We start from the raw sequence: 25,871 nt of genomic DNA on the forward strand, positions 1-25,871 counted from the left end.
AAAACTACATGTATATATTCATGTCGTGAAATTGTTTGTTTGTTTGTTTGTGTTCATTGGAATCATTTATTACACCCATAAATTTACGGAAAAACAAAGTTTTAAAAGCACAAAACCTATCGTCAGCTCAAGATTCAGGATCGCCGTGATCAGCTGTTCCTTCGTACAGCCATAATTTGCTGTTATTATTGACACAACAAATCGATCATTGTGGGGGAATTGCGTAAAGCTGAGGTAATCTTACATACTCATGAAGGATGATAACTAAGTCAAAGAGCTGTAATTGATTGGAAATCATTTTTACACCCATAAATTTACGGAAATACGACGTTTGAAAAGCACAAAACCTACCGTAATCAGCTCAAGATTCACGATTGCCATGATCAGCTGTTCCTTCATACAGCCACAATTTGCTGTTATTATTGACACAACAAATCGATCATTGTGGGGGAATTGCATATAGCGGAGGTAATCTTTAAATACATACTCATGAAGGATGATAACTAAGTCAAAGAGCTGTAATTGATTGGAAATCATTTTTACACCCATAAATTTACGGAAATACAATGTTTGAAAAGCACAAAACCTACCGTAATCAGCTCAAGATTCGTGATCGCCATGATCAGGTGTACGCACAACAGTACCAGCAGAATCGGCAGTAAATGGTATTCCTTGATGCCGTGATTTCAGCTTGATTCTTCTTCGAAATGGCATGATGAAGGTTTGTTAGATAAATGTGACGTTCTTTTTCTCTTGTGTGTTGGTTTAAATTCTAATTTCTACCTCAACTTGCTAAAAAAACAGTCTCACAAAGTGGGAAACTGCAACATTTCCGTGCTGAGCAGCAGTCACGATGCACGTGTTGCATGCAAGCATGCACCGCTGCTGCAGCGATCCCCATAGTATAACACGTAGGTTGCAAGCATGCACCGCTGCTGCAGCGATCCCCATAGTATAACACGTAGGTTGCACGTATTTCGATTAAGTGTCTTGGTAACAATAAGGCTGTTTACGCGTCTGGGAGAAGATTTGCATAAACTTACGCATGTTTCAGACGAATTTATGAATGAAAGTGAGTAGCATGACATCATGCCATGACCATATTTGGAATAAGCAGAGGTAGAGCTTTCTGTAGGTACCAAATGTGTCAGGGTTCAACGCAGAATATCTAAGACACGATCGCCAAAAGAACAGTCATTTTCGCCGTAAGCGAAGGCGATTTGGTCTTTAGACGTAAGATTTTGGCCAACTTTTGAGATTGACATCACACTTTTCTCTTCAAAATTCCACACATTTTGTAGGTTGTATTTTGAAATGTTGTTGATATCAATCAGAAACTAGAGAATTTCCCCTACAACGTGATACCAAAATGTCAATTTGGTCCCTGAGGTCATTTTTTGACCTTTTTGGGCTGTAGCGCAAAATCACATTTGCCGAGAAGTTTCAGGTTTTGCCAGAGTGGGTCTCATATAGCCGTACTGCAAATCAGCTCATACACATTTGGTGACGTCGCTCAAATCCGATGTTTCTTGTAGCGAACGGAGCTACGTGGTCATGGAAATTGGGTGTTTTTTCAATCTCAAAAACAGTTTGGGGGTAAAGTTACATCGTCTAAAAGATATCCAGTTTTGTTAACTAGCTTCTTAGCTTTCCGTAGATATCAAACTTGTCATATTTCTAGATTCTCTATAAATTTCTGCTTTACTTTAACACAATTTTTCAAGCCATAAAAGTCTCTGAAAAAGGGGTTTACACTTGCTTGGAAAAATCACGATTTTTCTAAAATCGCGACATTTGGGTGCAAGTTGCTAAGCAACTACACCCAAACGCCCTTGAAACATCGCCAGCCGGAGTGCGATTTTTCGAAACATTGCGACGTTTGAGGCAAAGTTTAGCGAGTGTAAACCCAAGCTGCAGAAATATTGCGATTTTTCATCACGTGACTTTCGGTATCGGATTGCACCGGGAGTTTACGCGCACTGCGATCCCTCTTTGGAATGTGTAGAGAGTACGTCGGCCGCTGGCCAGAGTACATGGTACATGCTGTAGAGGTAAACGGCTGATCCTCGGCTCGTGGTCTCTCACCTCCCTGATGAAACTAGTATGAAAACCAGTAGCAAACCTGAAGTTTTCCAACCACGTATCATCACCCCATGACACATATCATCACCCCATGACAACTTAACAAAATGATGTTCTCCCAGAAATGCATTGATTTTGGGAGTGCCCATACTGCTCTCGGTATACCTTGACTTTGTGGAATACAGGAGTGCATAACAAGTGTCAGTATCTAAACAATGGTGAGTTCTTGCTATCGCCTGATAAAATACCAGTCCTAAAAAAACAAGCCTATTTCTCACTTTCGTCATAAAAAATAGGCAAAATTTCATAATCCTCCTGAATGCTGCTTTCATCAACTTTCCCATACTAAACTGAAGTTTTACACACCTGCTACGTATGTGATCGGGCAAGCTACAATGTTTCACCGTAAGTTTACACTCTCAAGAACCACAAATTTATGTGTGCATTGGACTGATAAAAAGCCCTGGCTCAACGTTCCAACCAGCTAGCTAGCTGTGAGCAAAATACCAGTATACATCACTGCAGTGAATACGAATAGTGCGCGCTTCATCTCGTCTACCGTGTTGAAGAGAGGTAACTTACACATGCGCACTACCGACCAAAAAATTGCAATGTTTCGTGAAGCTCAAACTTTGCATGCTCTTGCGCAAGTGTTAACAGTGGAACCAAAATATCGTGATTTTAAAAATCGTGCTGTTGCTTGTGTAAATGCGGCTATCATCCCATACGTAACGCGTGCGTTATCTTGGACTTGCCCATATTCAAGGAAAATGAGAGTGGCTAATGTGATCTGTCATCTCTTCATCCGCATACGTGTGTCTTCACGAACATATGCCTACTATAAGTCCATGGAGACTGACCAAGGAGGGAGGGTGTGCCCCCTCCCAGAAGAGGGAGCTTTCGGATTTGTAACTGAAATCAATGATCTAGTTCACACTTTTGGTGCAATTTTCAATCAGTAAAGTAAAAACAAAAAGAGAATATTGAGGAAAAAATTGTTTTGCTATCAAAATCATAGAATCTGTCACGTCTTGTTCCACGTATGTGTGTCTTCACTCACTGTGTGTTTAAGTCCTTGGACTTGAACATCGCTCACGACACGACACTGGCAATGACAACATAAATGGCAGCAAATGGAGTGATGACACCAATATCACTATGGGGCGTTTCTTATTATACTTTGTAAAAACACTTTAATTGTTGACTTTTTCTACATACGCAAGTTAGAAACAAACTAGAAATGTCGCTTGATGGCGACTGGTACGGGTGTGTATGCCTCCGCCATACATGCATGATTCTCCTCATACAGAGATAGTACATGTGGACAATGTGTGATGACAGTTTCACATAATTGGCAATTAATATCAAAATGACATGTAGGTCAAAAATGTGTTGAATGTTCACCTCCCTTGACTAAGTGTAATTGGATGAATGGGAGAGCATGTATTTGGAGATTTGAGGACTTTTACTTGACTTTGACCCCAAGGTATGGAAAAAAAGTGCAATTTCTGTATTGAATATAAGGTGTTTCGGAAGAAGGCAAGTACCGTAGCACATTTGTCTGAATGCGTCCCCCCGTGTAGTTACGACTGCTCTAAAATATTCTAGATGGATCTAGTTTCTATAAGTTTCTATATGTAGAAACATGTTTAGAGCCTGGTGCAATAGCTGAGTGTAAAACATAGCCTACAATAAAATGGTAACACCAAGTGTGTCGATCACATGATATACCGTAGATATTCTACTTCTAACAGATAGTAAAATAGTATTGAAATGAATGGTGGAAACCTATTCGGTAAAATGCAAGTACTCTTACTATAGAAAGGAAAACTAGAAATGTCGCTACGGCGACTGGTATGCCTCCGCCATAATGCATGGTTCTCCTAATAGGTCTATAGTACAATGTCTTGACAATGTGTGATGACAGTTTCACACAACTGGCAAAATATTAAAATGACAGGTTTGCCACAAATGTGCTGAATGTTCACTTTCCTAGAACTAGGTTCAATTGGATGAATGATTAAAACGTCAGAGTGCAGGTACAATATGTATTTGGGGAACTGATGATTTTTACTTGACTTTTGACCCTTTTATAAGTTTATGCATTGAGTAATTTTCAAGGTATTGAGAAAAAGTATAATTTCAGTATCAAATGGTAAAATAGTATTATCTAAACCTGGCCTTTGACCTTTGACCTCACAGTTCCAAAGAGAATCACTGTTACACTGTAGGTAGAACATGCATAAAATATGTAAGTTTCATGATGATACCTTGAGTTACTTTCGAGATACATGTAGGGCAAGTCCAAGATAACACGCACGTTACGTATGGGACATTCAGAGACTTTTATGACCTGAAAAATAGTGTTAATGGCCTTTGATCATATTGAACTTCATCATGGTGATTGATATCTAGGAGAAGTATAATCTTGTAAAAAATTGAGAAAAATGACCTTGACAATTATATTCTAGAAGAGAAAATATGTGCCGTTACGTATGGGACCAGAAAAATTTTGTTTTTTTGAACATTTTTTCAACCTCAAAACTCTCTGAAAGTATATCATTCTACAACTTGTAACTCACTGTGATGAAAGTCACAACACTCAAGATTATCACAGGTAAGTTTCATGTCATTAGGCAAAAAGCTCTAATTACAGGTTCTAATTAAAGACACACATGACGTGTTACGTATGGGACAGTTACGTATGGGACAGTTTGTCCCCCATTCATTTAGTGTGTGAAGAACCATGTTTATGGGTATTTTGCATAATCATTGAAGTAGAATCAGTTGAAACTACTCAAATACTGATCCAGATTGTCAAGGAAACAATATTCCCCAAATATTCACCATCATAATCATATTCAATCATATTTTTATATCTTTATGACCAACCTGGGTATGCATGCCCTTTGTCCCCCATTCGTTAAGTGTGTGGAGAAGCATGTTTATGGGTATTTTGCAAAATAATTTTGCAAAATACCCATAAACAAATTTTTGTACAATTATTGAGGTGGAATCAGTTGAAATTACTCAAATACTGATCCAGATTGACAAAGGAACAATATTCCCCAGATATTTACCATCATAATCACATTCAATCGTATTCTATATTTCTTATGACCAACCTGAGTATGTATGCCCTATTTTTATCAGGATAGTCTTTATACTGAAAAATTGAATACCTGGTAGTTTAAAGTGTTTACTTCCATTGATGAAGGGCAGTTTGCCATTTAGTTTCAATAAAAAACAACTTGACACAAGAAGTATTAAGTTTAATAAATAAGCAATACCTGCTGCGTGGAACCTCAGTGATCGAGTAGATATATGATGTCTGTCTAGCAGTCAGGTCATTGATTCGAGTCACACCTCAGTATGTATACCCATGAATTTTGTTGTGGCTACTACTGAAAACTGAATAAGGACAATTTGTGTATCACTTGCAATAAAAAAAAAATCATTTTACATTTTATTTTTTTTCTATATATATCACAACCATTTCAAATTGGATCTCTATCACATAAACTTTGAATTCCTCTAGTCTTAGGATTTTATGCTCCTAAGTACGGTAATTCATATAATTGGTTTCCAATCATCTCTTTAAATGTTGAAAACTGAATCCCCATTTCTACAAAAAAACTATACCATCCCTTTAATGCTGATTTTTCATTGTGTATTTTGCCATTTTCCCCTCCCCCTTTCTGAAAATTGTTCAGTCAAGTTCATGTATTGTTTCAACTGTCTATAACTCAAAAAGTAGCTACAATGTTGGGATGCTTTCTTCAGGATGATTGACCATTTGTGTATTATAGAATGGGTAGCGAGAATCCTGCGATCTGATTGGTCGAGAGCTATGTGTTGATTTTTACTGGCCGCACGCTACGTACGCTGAGTCACAGTGGTAAACATGTTATCGCGCACTTGTAGCAAGAGTACGCGTACTTGTAACAAAGGTTTGCGCACTAAGCAAGCGTTCGCGCACTCAGGTTGGCCATGCGTCCAGTAAATACTGATGCATGGCTGGCCGTGCGTCCAGTAAAAACTGATGCATGCTCGTTTACGGCAAGCCAAAAGGAAATGCATCCAGTAATTTTGTCATCGGGTAACACGATAGAAAAATGGTTTTTGACAAGAAAATCACCCATTCTATAAATCAGATGACGCACATGTCTTTTCGTACGTCAGTCGGAATATAGTGTGCATGCGGTAACTATGGAATTTAGCCTAAACCCACTCGGCTTCGCCTCGTGGGTTAAGCATTCCATAGTTACCTTATGCACACAATTCCGACTGACGCACTCAGACCTGTGCGTCATTTGTATACTGAGAGACCTTCCCAGCTAGCTACACGCATTCACATGCAATATGTATGAGGATGTCCCATACGTAACGCATTTGTCCCATACGTAACATTATTTCAATGCCTAATAAACAATATTTCTTTTACTTTTTTTTCTTTTTTCTCTGGTATTTAATTTCTCTAAACAATAAATTAGAACTTTCCAAAAGGGCATTAAAATAACCTTAGCAATTTCAGAATAAACCTAAAAAAATGACGTCATTTTGTTACGTATGGGACATCTCATGATAGGACACGAGCTACTGTAATTTGCATAATCATTTGCATAATCCCTAAATTTTCATACCAAGTTTAACTATGTGATGAACTTCTTATGTCCACATATTAATCAAATATCATTTGGGCAATTCCACGGTAACTCGCGTTACAAATAATGGGTACATTTTTGGGATAATGTGCCAATATCTTTGTAATTGGTAGGATCTACAAGTTACTTTTTTCATCATGGGTTAAGTAGACATACACCAACTAAATGAATCCAAAAAGAAAAATAAAGGACAAACATGTTGGGATTCTTGAATCATTTAATTTCGGTAACTCGCGTTACACAAAAAGGACATGGTCAATTCTATGAAGACCTCTTTTTGGAAAGTCTCCTCATACTAGACAATCTTGATAAAAGTTTTCCTACCTTGAATTGATAGTGGGTTAGGACTCATAAATTAACAATATCAAAGTTGAGTAACAATGACCTGGAAAAATGTAGGGAGCCTTTATGTCGGTAACTCGCGTTACGGTAACTCGCGTTACATTATGTCCACTAACACAGGGTGACACAAATTGATGACATACAATTGTTCTGATGGCACTGAATCTTGTGTTGAATAATCTGAGAGATGCTTATTTGTGTAGATAGTAAAACGAATAAATGTTAAACAAATATTTTACTAATAAACCCAATAGAAGAGTGTGTTTAAGACTAATAAGAGCTTCACTCCTCATAGAGACCTTGAATATGTTTGAATATATACTAGATGATATAGGTGTTTTATTACATTGTAAGTTTCAGAGTGTAAAGATGAAAAATGTTGAAAGTCTTTTTAAAACAATAAAAGTATCAAACCCTATATACAAGTTTACGAAACAGCTTACAATCTTTCAAAAATTCAAATCCTATCTTTGTGAGGAGTGAAAACTAGTACATTTCTTTGCAACTGATTGACAAAAAGACCAGTTCGTAATTCCACTTTGTGCATGAACAAAAAAAAATCATTTGTACGAACAGGCATTTTGGTTTGTAAATTCACTGACATAAGCATCTGTGATGCGATAATTATTCATGCGATCCTTATCTAAATGATGCTTGCCAGCACATCCACCTGACAGCAAGAATGGTATTTTGCAATATAAACGGAAATAAGCTGTTACTGCATTCAATACAAAACAATGAAATGGATTCCTGCTAAATTATAAACTAATGTGAGTATTCTGATCCCCTGATCTAAATGCAAGTTCATTCTTTTTTTGAACAGAAGTTCCATAAATTGTTATGTCATGCAAGCTTTATAAATGCATTATGCTGCTTTTGAAAACAAGTGAAGTGCCGAACCAACTGAGAAAAAAGAAAGGTCATTTGTACCAATGTGTACATGAGCTACAGTGTATACGAACTGGCTTATTACCCTACATCGACGTAAATAAGCACTGAATTGATCAGTGTTTTAGTAGTAGCCATGATAAAAAAGTCATGGGCGTACATACTCAAGCAGTATTCAAACTTACGACCTCCTGATCACCGGACAGGTGTCATCTCCACTAGACCACCGTGCTTTCGCCCGACAGCAAGTGCTGGTTCTGATCCTTATAACATGCAGTGGGTACTGCGTAATTATTCAAATTCATGAAATTCTTCCATTGAGATGTTTTCATTGCAACTGATTGACAAATTGCCCTACATCAACGTTAATAAGCACTGAATAGATCAGTGTTTTAGTAGTAGCCATGATAAAAAATCATGGGCATACATACTTGAGCAGGATTCGAACCCACAACCTCCTGATCTCCGGACAGGTGTCATCTTCAGTAGACCACTGAACAAGGATTAGAACCAACACTTGCTGTGCTTTATAGCATTCTGTAATAAAAATTCTGTAATACTGATGCAGGAAATTCAAAAGATATATCTAATGGTCTCATTCACTGCTGGATACATGTACAGTATGCAGTGAAAGCCAGGCTAGACTCTTCAATGTGGCATGTGATCAGTGGCCTTGATGCTAATCACAGTTTATTAGGCTGCCCTCCCTTGTTTCAGTCCAGCATAGTGTGTATAGCACTGCATTTGATTGTTTTCACCACAATCTAGCTCAATTAAGTGCTAAAATTTGCTTATGTTGGGGGAAACTTGTGTTTATAGTTGGTAACTCGCGTTACATGCCGGTAACTCGCGTTACATGGTAACTCGCGTTACACTTTTCATTGACATTTTTTAATGTGATAACAGTGTTTATTCAAGTCAACATCGTGTTTACAGTATCAGGGTGTGATGAATTTAGAAAATTATGATTCCCAACAAATTACCTCCACTGCTTCCTTCAGAATGAAAAATATTTCTTGTTTCGGTAACTCGCGTTACATGGCTCAAGGGCTGAACTTTCATGTGGTGATTAGAATTTTTTGAAGGTGGCATAAAAATTTCCTCATGGGAGACTGAAGTAGAACCAATTTGCTTCTTTAAAATAAATTAATTGAAGTGCTAGCAGAATTTTTCTATTAAAAAAAATTATATCAAGTTAGGCATGCATTTTAGCAATTTGGATGACTGAAAAATTGTCTTCAACATTTGTAGCTGTTTCTCGGGAAATATTTGACCGATTGATATAATTCTTTGAGTTTCTTTAACTTCAATATATGGGTAATACATAATGAGTAATTCTTTTGCAATATGATAAAGTTGAAATTTTAGTGCCATGTCCACATTCCCATGGAATTGCCCACTTGCTTTCCTTTGAATTAATATGAATTTTTATAAATGTCCCATACGTAACGCTGTGTTTCACATTTATGCAAATGAAGCCCTTGAAATTTGCATGAATTTACATTATATCATTTTTTTCCTCCACGGAAATCAAAACTTCAACTCATAAGCTTCAAAATGATACCAAACATGTCAATATTGAGCAAAGATGAAATTTTGCCTTCTGAGGGGACCTTATCTTGGACTTGCCCTGTATGGAGGAAAAAGTGCAATTTAGCACTTTCACTTGACCTTTGACCTTTTGGCAAGAAACTTCCCACAGAATATATATTGGGTAACACATGTGCATACATCAAGTAAAAAAAAAAAAATCCTTCAGGCATTGCATAAATATAAGGAAAGTAGTGATATTTTGAGGAGTTGACCTTGACCTTTGACCCCCTGAACTTTGACCCATGACTCCCAACTTCCCTAGATAATCACTGCCCATCGGTACATGCATATATACTAAGTTCCATGAAGATACCTTGAACCATTTGCGAGATATGGAGAAAAACATGAAATTTCAACCTTTTTTTTCACAAAATAACCTGTGACCTTTGACCTTTGACCCCGTGACCCTAAAATCCAAACAAAGTATTATCCCCCCAGGATATACCCTCATACCAAGTTTGATGTAAAACCACCACACGGTTCTTGAGATATTGACAAAAACAAAACGGGACGGACGGACGGACGGACGGACGACCCGAAAACATAATGCCTCCGGCCACTTCGTTGGCGGAGGCATAAAAACATTTTTTGTGAAGGCGGACCCCAATACAAATAAGCATAGAAAGACAAATACCCCTTTTCAAGAGAATAATTTATGTTGATGTCAACAATATGACCCATGGCCACAAACATGCACTTTTTGCTTTTTGGGGATCGCGGATGCTGAATCATAGCAAGTCATTTATATTGACTCATATGGAGATCAAGTCCCAGTGTTTTTTAATGTTGTTCTAGACACCTACTGTGTATTATGTTGTATTTCTGTAGATTGTATCAATTCTATCACTTGGTGTGTCAGCATCCCATTAAATATGCCCATACCCAGCAATAGTATTACTTGGCTCGGCATTTGTTGTCCTGCCATTGTCACTCAGCAATGGCAATGCTAGTAAAAACTGAGTAGATTCTACATGTAGGAGTTCTATGGTGATATTGAGTATTGTCATTGAGACAATTTGCTCACTGAGTAGTTTGGGATAGACTAAACAGAAAAATCTGTCTGTCCGGATGAGTCTTTTATCATTTTTTGTACTTTTAGGGCTCTCCTCCCTTCCATCATGGACCTAATATACAAGGACAGTCAGCATATCGTTAATTAATTCATGCACCTTGTCACGGTCCGGTTGAGGGCCGACAGTAAATCAAGAGGGATTAGAACTTATTTGTGGACAATCAACACAACAAACAGACTAATACACACAACAATCTTAATACAGAATTACGGTACCGAAAGGGCTATATAAGCGATACACATATGCCGACATCTAATTTACATAATATCGCCATGGTAACACGCACCATGAAAGGACAAATTAGAAGGGGGTAGCAGGGGTGTATCCAGGAATTTTTCTGGGGGGGTCGTAATCCAAATTTTTGGACCTTTGCACCTTTGCGAGGGAGCGGAGCGACCGAGCGGGGGGAGGGTGTGGGAGGGGGGTGTCCCCCCTCCGACGGTATGGAGTTTTTGAATCTTATATCTTAAAATGGGTCCATTTGGTGTATACAAAAATGACTTTTTCGGCATGGCAGTGCGGCTTAGAAATAAGGTACCAGTATGGCATATTAAAACTAAGTTATGAAATTTACGAGGTTTTTGACAATTTGCTGGTACTCCACCTGGTCACTTTTTGTTCCTGTTGTATAGGGTAAAAAGCCCTCGAAAAACAAAAATGTCTTTTACAAAAAGTGGACCTTTTGAAAATTTGGGGGGGTCGTACGACCCTCCCGACCCCCCCTTGCATACACCCATGGGTAGGTTCCAGGTGATCGCCGCTTAAGCATGCGGTACACCTGCGCTAGCTGTCACCCGCGAAAACAAAGTAAAACAGATTTAAACATCTTTTACGGGGGAAAAGTAGAATAAAGCGGGGGGGGGGGGGGTAAAATAAATGGCAATTTCCAACTTACTTGTGACACACCCATACATCTCAAAAGCACCACAAAGACATTTTTAACAAGCTTCACTGCTTTGATCCCATCATCGTCGCCACCAGCAAGCCGAGAGAAGAACGAGACGGAGATTCAAGAAATCTAAAACTATCTATGCGCAGAAGAAAATAACTCGCATAAATCAAGTAAAGTGAATGTGCAGTTGAGGTGTATGATGAAATAAATGGTATCGCAGGGTACCAAATAAAAATCAGCATTTTTGTTGAATTATTATTTTTTTTCATTTAAACGTTGTACCCTAGGTGCCACAAAGTGGGAAATTATTTTGGTGCTGGAGCTAGCACGCGCTAGCCACTGCACTGCACTGCACTGCACTGAAGCACACGCTTGCTAGCACAGCATACCATGCATGCATAGTATCACATGCAGTGGCATGGGAATGACTGTAGACGCACAAACAGTGCATGCATTTCTCTGCGGCTGTCCTCGAGTGGACGTGAGGCGGTGCTACACAACATGGTACCCTGAGGTACTACGGTACCCTGGGGTAACGCGTGATGCATCATATTAGGAAATGGTGCCTCAAACAATTTTGCTTGGGAGAAGCATAAAAAAAAGGGAACATTTCCGCAGAATGATATTGTCATTTGTGATCTCAATATTTCACTTTTCCACAGCTTATTCCAGAGCAAAAAGGAAATGGTAGACAACAGGTATATCTTGCCAATAGGCAAGGTCTAAATGCATGTGCGAAAATGTGTAAATCCCCAATTACCCATCTTTTGAAACAAAATTTGTCATGCTCTTGCAGGTTTTGCTGCTCCTCATCATCTTTATTTATTCAAAGACATTTCCGTCTGAAAAAGGCACATCTGAGTATCAGCAAAACAAGACTGAAATGAGGGAAACGATTCTTTTGTTAGTGACGATAGATGATCACACAATCGTTAATGTCCAGACACCTAAATGTACTCATTAAGATGCACATAGTCATGTGTCAGCAGCAATGATTACATCAAAGAAAGACTGCCGTGAACAGTCCATGCATATTAGGTCCATGCTTCCATGAAGCCAGACGTAGTCTCCATGGAACATACCCCCGATGACAAGATACAGACCAAACTTTTGTTCTGTCAAGGGATAGACTAGAGGTAGAATTAAAATCTAGTCTAACTGTTAGGTCTACAATACATATCTAGAATTTCTAGGCCCTAGATCTAAAATCTAGGTCGATACTTTATTTTTTACTTTATGTCGCATTACCAAAAATTACCATGGTATGTATAAGAAAAGGCATGCCCTATACACAGTTTGGGATCTGTCTGTCTACAGACCTGACCTAGATCTCGGCCTAGGCCGTACCACTTTAAAAAAAACCCACAAAACAAAGAAAATCATACAGTTCTAGTGGAATAATCTTGGTATGGGTAGACAACTAATAGTAATAGTAATAGCTGGGCCGAGGATGTGTTTGAGGATCAAGACCAGGGTGGTACCAGGTGTACTCTGAAAATCTTCCTTTGGAAGTTTCTTCCTAAGTTTCTTCCTAAGTCAGAAACTTAGGAAGTGCCTAGGAAAGACAGAATTGGTATTCTGAAATTTTTCCCTAGGAACTTCTTAAAGGTCCTGTTTACCTTTAGGAGCAGTGATAAATAAAAAAATGTTCAAGATATCACATTTAATGCATTAAAATGTGTAGGTCAGTCGTATCAAAAAACATCCGAAAATATACAATTTTCGCAATGAAGCCTAAAATTTAAGGAGAAATCACTATTTTTCGTAATAAACCATAAATGTATACCGTTTAGTCTGGAAACATTTTATTGTTCACATTTTGAATATTTAACAATATTTAACATTGATTATACTGGTTTATATTTTTTCATTGGTCGTTTCTATCTCTAACTCATATTTTAGAACTATCTAATGTATTTTGAAGCACTAAAGCTGGGTATTTATTTGTTCCATCTGCAAAGGATGGTAAACTATGCCATTAATGCAAATTAGGCCATTCTTATACCCGCCCATGTCCTTTCCTAAGCCAATAAAAAATGCTGTATCATAAGGAACCAACCAATGACAATCGCATATTATAAATGACGTAGGGTCAATACAGGCATGGTATTACCGGACACCATGGTATTACCAGACACGCACCTTTTTGCGTACCATTGTACTAATGACATTCTGTACGCGCAAGACTTCGTAGATTAGCCTCGCAGAACTTTGTGTGGACCGAAATCGCAAAAAACGCGACATAAAAATGTATAAACACGAAGAAATTCACATTTTACCTCAAATTTATAGTTGAGTGACCCGCACCTCGTCATAGTTAAATATTTATGCATGTTTGAATCACATTTCGTGACTGAAATTCTATGAAATCCCACTCACATACAGGAAAAATACTGAAGATTCCAATAGAACCACAAGTTCACTGATCGATATCGGAAATTTGTAGCTATCATCCTCAAACGCGAACGATGCGGAATAGTTGTGCGCTAAGGAAGGCCAGGAAGGGGCCCGCAACTCGTCACCCGCGCATGCAGCTCCCATAGACAAAGCACGTAAAATAGAAGTTGTCGATTTCTCATAAGGTTTTATTGCGTGAACTGTTCGAAATGTCCAAGACAGAAATTTTACCGTAAAATACGAAATTTGAGCCTCATTTGCTGATTTTTTCTTTGTCATCCGCTTGGTGAGAATGTGTACGGTGATTTGTGGGATGAATTGTGATTCTGGTACAAGGTCAAGGACTAGGTGCGAAAGACCTTGATTATTCCATTACGAAAATCGTGTCCGGTAATACAATGCGATTTTGCACCGCGCAAAAAGACAACTTTTTTAGAGGGGTATGTTTGAAGCATATTTTCTAAAAACTGGAGCAAACGATTGACATAAGTTGGCTGAATTCGTAGTTTCCAGGAGTCTGTGAATAAGTAGTGTTATTTTTAGCGGAAATTTCATCCTCTGAGCATGGAATTCAAAGCCAAAAAAAAAACATCCGGTGATACGATCTACTCTCCTACTAAAATGTGCGGAATGTCCCCTTTCTCACGCGCAGCAAACATGTTGCGCGCAGTGAATGACAAGCACGCCTGTCACAATTTAGCCCCGGAGACCGCGCCGCCAGGTGCGGTCCTGGCGGCTTCCCCGCAGTTTCGCTTATGTTAGTTCAAGTATTCTGTGTGCGCTTGTGCAAGTGATTGTGAATTCTGTGAACATCGGTGAGCTGCTTATAAGACATCATTTTGTGCATCACAAGCAATGAAATGCATCAAACAGTCGCCGATGATAGTCATTTAGGTTTCATCGACCCATGTAAGTATTCCTAGTAGTTTCTGTTGAAAAATTAAGGAAATATAGCGCCGCAAAGGCACCCGTTTGTTCAACATGAAGATCTTTTATGGGAGCACGGCGCAGCCGCCACACTGCGTGTGGCGGCTGTCGCAGTAAGTCACAATTATGATTTGCAGCTTGCTATTGGTTATTTCTTAACAACATACTTTTAGGACAGGGGTGGGGCTTTCCTACATATTTTCCTAAAAATTCTTTCATATAAGAGTGCATTCTAGAGGTATACCAACTTCTTCCTCAAAGTCAGAAATTTGCATATCCCCATTCTCATTAGCATATCTTCGTAAGTTTCTTCCTAAGTTTAAGAAAAAACTTAGGAAGGCACTTAATAGGAAGAAACATAGGAAGATTTTCAGAATACCACTTATGAAGGAAAAAATCCTGACTTAGGAAGAAATTTCTTCCTTGGAAGGATTTCAGAATACCACCCCCAGCACTCCTCCGACACTGCACTGCTAGAAAACCGACCAGGAAGTGTCTGATTGAAAATATATCTTCAATGCAATGTGGTTATTAAAGTTATCGATATTGACTCCAGATAGCTAATTTACTTCTACGCCCCAATTCCTGTTGCGACGTTAATGTTTGAAGAGGGTAACTGACATGATCTAGATCTAGGCCTGGATGATTTTAGGCCTACAATAACATAATGAAATCGAAGTTAGTCAGGAGAATCTTACATCCAAAGCGACGCGAAACTGCTAAACCATGGTTACATTTGGGCGACGAAAGATTCGCACAGCCCTAGCTCGGCATCGCGAATTTGGCGATAGGTCCAGCCAGCTCGCCGAGGCATGCAGAGGGTACAAAAGTACAGTAGGCTACGTAGGCTCCCCACACCGTTTACGACAACGGACTAGCTAGTAGTAGCAGCTTCCGCCAGCGAGCAGCAGGGTGAATGTACCGAGGCAGCCTATGGCGACTGAGCGCTCGACCGCTCTGCCCTCACTCGCTAAACATCAACAATCCTTGATCTCACATTTATTACAAGAGTCACATAGTTTTAGATAATGTCTTGAAGTACTCACGAATCAGTTCCATCCGAGAGCATTCTTCCCATACAGAGGTAGTTGTGATCTTTCCTCTAGTACCTACGTATTCCTGAACAGCAAAATGAGAACACTGCTCACAGCAGCCAGTAAAGTCGACGAAATTTCCATAACTATCAGTAATCAACTTCCGGTTTCTGTGAATTTTTATCTATCGATCACGTAAGCCGCATAGTATTGTACGGTGTATGCGTATAAAAAATACCGAGTACAGTATTGTAAGTACGAGGGTGAACGCCTATGGATAGACACCCAGAATATTTCATTTCATTTTTTTTTTTCATTTATTCATTTTCATTTTCAACAAAAATATAAATGTACAAAACATAATGTATATGAAAAACAACGATTAGGCCTATTCTAAAAATGTCAAGATATTTAATCACAATAATAATTTGACATCTTTTAGAACTTTGCTCGCTCAGAACACCTTCATCTACGATGGGCCAAAGTATTGGAACTCACTTCCCATTGATATAGTAACAGCAAAAACTTAATTCGAATTCTTTCAAGAACAAATTAAAATCATGTCTATTGAAATCTTATGAAATATACAACCGAATTAGGTTCGTTTTTTGTGTGATTTTTACAAACATTAATCAATTACAGAAATCATTTTCTTTTTATTAGAGAAAAATAATAAGCATATGTTCAATATTAGTCCTCAGATGTTACTGTTATTGTACGTATAGCAGTGTGTCTTTAATTCTCTCTCTTTTGTATGTCCGCTCTTCTGAATTCTTACCGGTATATGTTCCCAATCCTTCGCAAAATCAATCCAGGTTGCGTCTTATCATTTTATATACTTACATCATGAAATCCAGTCTGCTTGTGTCCACGATGGCGCGTGTTGTATTCATTTCTCCCCTTTTTTTTCTTTTTTTCCCCATTTTTTTCTTTCTTTCCTTCCTAAGCTGATTTCATATCAGTTGACATTGGTTTCTTTGATTTTGTTTCATATAATGTTTGTAGTTTCATTAAGTCATTATTTGTTCTCTTATGTATTTTCTGAGGGTCCCATACCCTATAAGCTTTGCTTTTTAGTGGGACCCTCCATTTCCATTGCAATCCTTGTATTATGCATATTATGTATATAGCCTACCTTAAAAAATGAATTTATGTTATTCGTGATCACATGTTCGTTTTTGAAATTGTTACAAATATGTTCTGTTAATGCATGTATTTATTTTCCCTGTTTATTTAATGGAAATGAAAAAAATAAAGTTGATTGATTGATTGATTGATTGATTGTATAAAGCAAAGATGCATGATACAACTGTAATGGAAGGGAAAAAGCTAACCGTGTATAAAGCTAAAAAAAAGGGGGGGTTGTAATTTGTAGACCTATTCCCTAAAAGCAATTATTAATAAGGTAGGCCTTAAATGTTGACTACAAACAAACGTAATATACGTAGTGACAACCAAACATCAGGGACATCGCAACACAAAAGAAACCATACAATGTTGCCTTCTTGCAGCCAGGAAGGGGGGTTATTATGCGTCAAGTTGAAAACGGATCATAACTGCATAAAAGGGATCGTTGATGAATAAAACAAAACCTCACGCAGAACGAAAATAACTGGAGGGAGAATACGCCCACTGAAAAATGCGTCAAAAATCATACTAGTGTTGGACGAATTGTAAGATCAACGAGAAAAAGTAAAGCAAAAAGTTTTGACGAAGAAGTTTTAAGTTCGACGATGTTTCTATGTAAAAAGCAACCCTTTATATAAGTTACGATTTCAGTCTAGATTTAAATGACTATATAGTAGGTGCAGATTACAACTGTCATGAGGGAATTCCAAAGTTCAGGACCAGCAAATGAAGAATGGACAAGAATGGTTGTCATTAACGGCGATCGAGTGAAAATCGTTTGAGTGACTGGTTGTATACTTATGAATTGATTCGTTGTTCTTTTTACATGACAGGAGGTGGAGTTTCATATTCTATAGCTTGCGGGCACTTTGACCTAAGTAATTGCAGAAGAAAAATTTTGAACGGTACCTTATTTGAAAACAAAACAAAACAAAACAAAACAAAACATCTGTATATGAGCTCTCCCAATGGTATGTCAATAATTATTCGCAGAGGGTTTTTTTTCTGTTGGAGAAAATTGATATCCTATCCAGATAATGCTGAATGTGCGCGTGTCCCCACCAAAAGTGCATAATCTAAAAACTCTGAGGACTATAGAGTGCTAAATCAAGGTGTTTCCATCTCCAGCTCCTCTCCCTCCTTACATCCATCTATACAATATTACCTTTTTCCAATATAAACTTCAGACCACATATCCTCGAAATTAATGAAAATAATATTGTCATAACTTTTTATGGATCTGTGTCTTTGACAAACAACAACAGGCGTCAACACCTGTTTAACGGTATTCTCAGATTGATTCCTTGAATGTTAACATCATTTCTCAATGCATGTGATAGAATTTGAATTACATAATTATTATAATATAATGTACAATAGAAACCAGATATTTTATACGTCGAAAGAGGATCCTCTTGTCGGACCCCTGGTTTACGTCAAATATACTCTCTAAAAAATCGAGTGAATATGTTCACTCTTGAAGGAGTGAATAACAGAAAAGTGAATTTAGAGTGAAATTGGAGTGAATTTTTAGTGAAGATGTTCATTTTCACTCATTTTAGAGTGACCTCAGGGATCATATCAGTGATCCCTGAGGTCACTCTAAAGTGATATTCTCCAATGAACTTCTTAACCATTTTATAAGGTGTATAACGTGTCAGCGAACGAGCATCCTGCTCCGTGCCGAAGACTCAAACGCTACGTATTTCAGATACAATAATTTGCACCCAATAATTTGGAATATCTATGGAACACTATTATACTGTAGTTAGTTTTCACAAAGTGTAGTTCTACGTAACGTAGGTAACCTATATTCAAGATGACTTAAGTGGCTAGAGTGAAATCACAAGAACAGAATAATAGATTTTCAACAAAGTCATACCCATGCATGCTTTTGTAAGGGAATTAAATGATAATGGTCACGCTCTATAAAACAAAGGGGAACGGGCCTCGGATGACATCATGCGGATTCAGTGAGTGCAAAAACTATGAAAGAACTCATTATCACTGAACTTTGAGGAAAATCGGTCAATCCGTTTAAATGTTTTTAAATGTGTGGTCAGTTTGGAGATCAGTCATTTGCAGCGAGGAAGAGGCTTATTACAATTATTCTGCGGCCAAAATAAACACCGAAATAAGGCTGGTGAAACTAAACAAAAGTATTGTTCTTTTATTCTACCTCACTTTCATTTATAGAACAACAAAATAAAGAAAATGAAGCATGAAATAAAAACAGATAAGCAATGTCGTTTAGGAATTAATGAGATAATGGGCTAAATGCTACAACATGGACATCACTTAGACTTGCAATTTTCTTGTTTGCTTCATGTTTCACAAGACAAAATTTAACCACTCTCTATTGCCCTCACACCTTTAAGTAAAGTGGATTAGCCCCTGAGACAATTAGAGTACCCGATTAGAGTAAAATACTGTATACACGTCTACGATTATAGCCTATTATTCCATCATTAATGTAACAAAAATACTACGAAAATCTGGAAAATAAACCGTATAAAAGCATGCTAAAATTTAATTAGGTGCATGCGATGGTTGATGAGGATGAATTCCTCTACAATATACACTTGATTAAATTTGGAGGCCGGACATCACATTTTCTTTTAACATCAGGGGGACTATTGCAGTATATACGAAAGCTGTTTAGGCGGGGTAGATTCAGAGAACACGAGCGTTTTTCTTTCTCTTTCTTCTTTAGTGCATAATTATGGTAAAACCTTACCTCTGAGCGGAATTCGAGCAGTAAAGTAAAACGTCGCAAAGTTCAGGACTGATGGAGAGAAATGAGTTGGTCTTTTAGACACGAAACAAGAAAAGCATTGTTTATTTCGTGTTTTTAGTCGATTTTTAATCTTTAACACGTGTGTCTATGAAGGTTGATTTACATATACGTGAAAATTATTGTGTGAGACTTCTATATGGCCGGTTACGACATGTCACGTGTACGTACGTCTTGTATTCATGTATTAGGCCTATGTACTCTTTGTACTAATGTACTCCACGCAGAGGCGGATCCAGGCGGGGCGCACCGCCCCCCCCCCCCCCCTCATCAGTTTTTGTTAGGCGCAAGTTTCCTTTAGAGACCTACGCTATCGACTTCTTTTGGCGCTTACGCTTTGGCCCACTTTCCCGAGTCCGAAGAAGTCCGATTCACTGTAGTCAGTGGTCCGATCACAGTTCGGCTCATGATTCGGCTGAGGGGGATGACAGCTTTAGCAAACTTCTTTTGTGATGTCATAATAACAAGCACATATGCACGCACCCTGGCATTACTAGAGACTGCGCGATGCGCAGAGAAGACAACAAAGGCAACGTTACTGAGCAACACCTACGCACTTTACTCTTGATGACAGCTCTACTTCGGTAATCTTCGGCAGTATCATCAACAGCGCCATCTACACTACCGGGACTATGCCCCTTTAAGAGTTCTGTGGCCCAACATCGCAATCCTCGGGTGTCACGCCCTCATACGGCTTGTCGCGTACAGTCACGGCTACGAGTAAAAAGAGTCCAGAAGCTAGACTACGGAATACTCTGCGATGTGCTCTCGGGGCTTCGATCAAAGCGCCTCAGTGCCGTATACATGCAGTAAAATTGATAGGGAGCTTTAGATTATCTCGACGCGGACGCGCGGGGGGATGTTCTGAGCATGCTCAAAATCGCATAGTGTTCACTATTCGTGGGCTATTTTTACGTCCGCTTAATTCACGACACAGAGAGCGACTTGATGCACCGATCATAGTAATTATGGGGGCGCCATTTTATTTTTTTAATAGAACGTCCTACGTAATCGTCTCAAACGTCCGCGTCGCAAATCTTAAGTTCCCTATAATAGTGCCTACAACCAGGGGTGAGGATCCAGGAATTTCGTAAAGGGGGCACACGCCCCCCCCCCCCCATTTTTTTTTGTTTTTGTTTTTGTTTTTGTTTTTGTCAACAAAAAAAATGGAGGGGGCACGCGCCCGGTGCGCCCCGCCTGCAAAATGGATACGCCACTGAGATTTGCGGCGCGACCGCTAAGAACGACGCTATAAATAGGCTAAAACCGGTGTTCTGCACATGCGCGAGGCAGCTGTTTACATTTTTCAACCCGGGAGGCTGCGTCTCGTTAATCCAAAATGAAAAAGGGTTTGTGACTTCACTGAGCACGCCAACGATTTCAGAAGGACGCGAATGTCGAAAAAATGGCAGTCCAACATTTGGAAAAATTTTTCTCCGAATGACGGTGTTCCGACAGGGAGCCGAAAACCATTCTTGCGGAGTTTGTGTAAAGTTCTCACGATTTACTAGTACGAATTTCGCGTGTACCATTGGCATGGCATTGCTATAACCCTTACAAAAAAGTCCTGTGGTACTCCTGTGGTAATTACCACAGGACAGTACCACAGGAGAGTACCACAGGATACACAGGAGAGTACCACAGGACATACCACAAGACAGTAACAGGAATTGTCCTGTGGTATTTTGGGACGTACCACAGGGCAGTACCACAGGGCAGTACCAACGGAGTAAATCCGTACTGAGGAGTGGGGGGGGGGGGGGGGGGGGGGTGGATGATCGGCGATAGTCACCATCACCACGATTGCAAGCCCATAAGTTGGCATAACCAGACCGGCGCAGCCCTTGGGGGGGGGGGGGGGGGGGGAGAAGCCTTGGTCCCCCCCCCCCGACACACACTTTACAGGGATCGAATGTCCCATTCTTTTGCATGCAAAGTGGGAGGGAAGTGGCAGCAAAATTATGAAGACTTTTTGTTCTTGTTTTTGTTTGTTTGGTTGGTTTTTTTTTTTTTTTTGCTTGTCAGCCGACTTTCGGCGGAAAATCATACCTTAAAAGTATGAAGACGTTTTTGTTGTTGTTTCTCTTGTCTTTTGATGTTCTTTCTTCTTGACTGACGGGCGATTTTGATACCCCCCTCCCTTTCAAAAACGTAGCGCAGCCCTATGAAGAATGCCCATATGAATTCAATAAAATGGTAATATGGATATCCATTTCTTTGTATGTAATAACGTAGTAGATATTTTCCTGTAGCTATTAATTGTATTCTTCAATTTTCTTGATTTAAGTCAATAAAGCAACCATCCCAGGGGCATCGTTCCGTTTTAATGATGGTGGGTGGGGGAGGGATTTTGAGTTGGAATATCTGTGCGAAGGAGCGGAGCGACCTAGCGGGGGGGGGGGAGGGGGGTATCCTCTCTCCCACACGAGGAAGATTTTGCATTTTTAGACCTGAAATTCAGCGATCTGGTGCACACTTTTGGTGAAATTTGGGATTTTTTTCCTATCAAAAAACGAGTAAGAAAAAGAAATATTCATAGATAATTGAATGACTACATCGTGGTATTTCAGCTCTTGCTCCGCCTGTGCGACATTACTGTGAAGGCCTATATAATAGTGGGGCCTTTCACCGGCGTAGCCAGGATTTGATATTAGGGGGAGCGGTTAAATGCGAGGGGGAGGGTGTGGTAGGGGGGTTTCCCCCTCCCACAGTGAGAACTTTTTTGCGTATTGATGTTGTAAATGGTGCAATTTGAAGCATTTTTTTTTTTGCATGTTTTATCGCCTTGAAACAGTCCCACATGTTTAAGGTAGCAGTACATTTTATGTAGATTATCATTGTACAATTTTGCCTATAAAATGGTATCATTTAAATAAACTTCTTGTATTAATTCTTACACTGAAGATCATGAACGCGACCGAGCCCGAGCGAGCGGATCGAGCGGGGGGGGGGGGGGGGGGGGTGGGGGGGGGTTGGGAGGAGGTTGTCCCCCATCCCACGGTGATGTTGTAAATGGTGCAATTTGATGCATGTTTTTGCGCGTTTTGTCGACTTGAAACAGTTTCACTTATTTAAGGTAGCAATATATTTTGATATCGATGATTATTATACAATTTCGGTATGAAAATGGTATCATTTTAATAAACTTCTTGTATTAATTCTAAGATTGAATATCATGAGCCCGACCGAGCGAGCGAGCGGAGCGAGCGAGGGAGGGGGGGGGGGTGGAGGAGGGGGAGGGTGTGTTGCATTTTGATATTGTACATGGTGCAATTTGATGCATGTTTTTGCGCGTTTTGTCGACTGGAAACAGTCCCAGTAAGGTATAGCAATATATCCTAATGTCAATTATTCGAAAACAATTTGGCTGTAAAAATGGTATCATTAGGTGAATTAACTTTTTGTATTAATTCTTACACTTATTATCATGAACGCGACCGAACCCGAGCGAGCGGAGCGAACAAGGGAGGGAGGGGGATGGTGTGGGAGGGGGATGGTGTGGGAGGGGGATGTTCCCCCTCCCATGGTGAGAACTTTTTGCATTTTGATGTTGTAAGTGGTGCAATTTGGTGTATGTTTTTGCGTGTTTTATTGACGTGAAACAGTACCATTTTGTTTAAGGTAGCAGAACATTTTCGATGTAGATTATTATTGAACAATTTGCCTTAAATGGTGTCATTTAAATAAACTTCTTGTATTAATTCTTCCACTGAATGTCATGAACGCGACCGAGCCCGAGCAAGCGGAGCGAGCGAGGGGGAAGGGGTGTCAGGGGGGGGGGGGGGGGGGAGGGGGTGTCAGGGGGGTGTCTCCCCTCCCACGGTAAGAATTTTTTGCATTTTTGATGTTGTACATGGTGCAATTTGATGCATGATTTTGCGCGTTTTGTAGACTTGAAACAGTCCCACTTGTTTAAGGTTGCAATATATTTCGATGTCGACTTTTTGGCTATAAAATGGTATTATTTAGATAAACTTCATTATTCTTACACTGAATATCACGAACGCGACTGAACCCGAGTGAGCGGAGGGGGCGAGAGAGAGAGAGAGAGAGGGGGGGGGGGGGTGTTCCCCCTCCGACGGTGAGAACTTTTTGCATTTTGATGTTGTACATGGTGCAATTTGATGCATGTTTTGCGCGTTTTGTCGACTTGAAACAGTCCCACCTTTTTATAAGGTAGCATTATATTGTGATGTCGATTAATATAAAACAATTTGGCTATAAAGTGGTATCATTTGAATAAACTTCTTGTATTGATTCTTGCACTTAATATCATGAACGGGACCGAACCCGAGCGAGCGGAGCGAGCAAGGGAGGGGGGGGGGGGGGGAGGGGGATGTTTCCCCTGTCACGTTGAGAACTTTTTGCATTTTGATGTTGTACATGGTGCAATCTGATGCATGTTTTTGCGCGTTTTGTCGACTTGAAACAGTCCCACTTGTTTAAGGTAGCATTATATTGTGATGTCGATTAATATAAAACAATTTGGCTATAAAGTGGTATCATTTGAATAAACTTCTTCTATTGATTCTTACACTGGTCTTAATATCATGAACGTGACCGAACCCGAGCGAGCGGGGCGAGCAAGGGAGGGGGGGGGGGGGAAAGGGTGTGGGAGGGGGATGTTTCCCCTCCCACGGTGAGAACTTTTTGCATTTTGATGTTGTAAATGGTGCAATTTGATGCATGTTTTTACGTGTTTTATCGACTTGAAACAGTCCCACTTGTATATGGTAGCAGAATATTTTGATGTCGATTATTATTGAACAATTTGCCTTAATTGGTATCATTTAAATAAAATTCTTGTATTATTGTTCCACTGAATGTCATGAACGCGACCGAGCCCCAAAATGATAATTCAAGAAACAAATAGGGCTTTTTTCAGGGAAGTGTTAAAATCATGGAATTTAGCTCTTATTCCGAGTGTGCACCATCTTTGTGTTACATGTACAAAGTCTAGTGAGGTAGAGCTTAGGGGGAGGGTGTGGGAGGGGGAAGACAAGACGGAGCTTTTGCATTATTATAATAGAATTGAAATAAAGTGATCTGAAGCACACTTTTTGTGGAAAATTCGGAAATTGTCATTCCCTAAAGTAGGCCTATACTAAGTCTACAGAGGGGACCAAGCAATGGGAGGGTGGCAAGATACGTCTCCCATATTCGAGGGAGCTTTTTTTTTTCAGCTTTACATCTGAAATTCAATCAATCTGGTGCACACTTTTGTTGGAATATCTAGAAATTTGTCAGTCAGAGAAGGTGGAAGGGGATAAGCCCTATTCCCTATTCCCCCTTCCTATACACGAGGGAGATTCTGTATTTTCTGATTGCATTTAAACGTTTTGGTGCACACATTTTGTGGCATATTTGGAAAACTGTTATATGTTCAAAGTGTAACCACAGTCTATACTTGTATGCATATAGGGGCGGGGGGGGGGGATGGACGGGCGAGCAGAGAGAAGGCGTGGGCGAGTGCTAACATCACCCTTCCAGTTTTCTATCAAAAAACGCAAGAAATTTTCATCATTTCGGGAATCATTGGGGATCATAATGATATGTTTGCCCTTCCCCGACGGCCCTGCATACGAGGGTGCTTTTGCATTTTTAGAATTCAGATGAAAATATCTCGTAAACACATTTATGATGTAATCTGGGAAAATTTCAATCCCAGAAGTGTATATTATTTTTTTTTAGGGGGGTTGACCCTCCGTTAATTGAAAGTATCTATCCTCCCACCCCCGGAACATTTGCAGTTTTTTAAACTGAAGTAACAGACCTGGTGCACACTTTAGATGAAACATTTTAAAATCTGTCAATCTAAAGTGTATTAAGTAGAAAGGACTGAACGGGGAGAGTATATGGAAGGGGTTAGGCCTATCCCCCTCTTACGCGAGGGAGATTTTGTATTTTCAGAATTGAAATTCAGCCATCATTGGTTGAAATATTTAGACAGTTTTCTATCAAAAAAGTAAAAACATTTCCACATCTCGGGAGTTACGAGGAGGAGCAAAATGATATGTTCGTCTCCAATGGGGGAACCGTCCCCCTCCCCCTCCATCG

At 39.5% G+C, this 25,871-nt stretch overlaps 1 protein-coding gene across 3 annotated transcripts in view; it reads right to left on the bottom strand.

Annotated features, from left to right (window-relative positions):
- LOC139722753 (tyrosine-protein kinase CSK-like) overlaps positions 1-15,995 on the bottom strand; it is a 156,637-nt gene extending 140,642 nt beyond the window's left edge. The window contains exon 1 of one of the 3 annotated variants that reach the window (XM_071634037.1): positions 15,905-15,995. The gene's annotated coding sequence lies outside the window, so the exon portion shown is untranslated. Of the gene's footprint in view, positions 1-15,556; positions 15,830-15,900 lie in introns of those variants that run through there. The other 2 variants (XM_071634039.1, XM_071634038.1) reach the window with 2 other exon arrangements.
- Between the last annotated feature and the right edge of the window lie 9,876 nt (positions 15,996-25,871).

This window comes from Diadema antillarum, unplaced genomic scaffold, assembly GCF_040938485.1.
Source record: "Diadema antillarum isolate AM-2024a unplaced genomic scaffold, OU_Dant_1.0 scf00000170, whole genome shotgun sequence".
NCBI lineage: Eukaryota > Metazoa > Echinodermata > Echinoidea > Diadematoida > Diadematidae > Diadema > Diadema antillarum.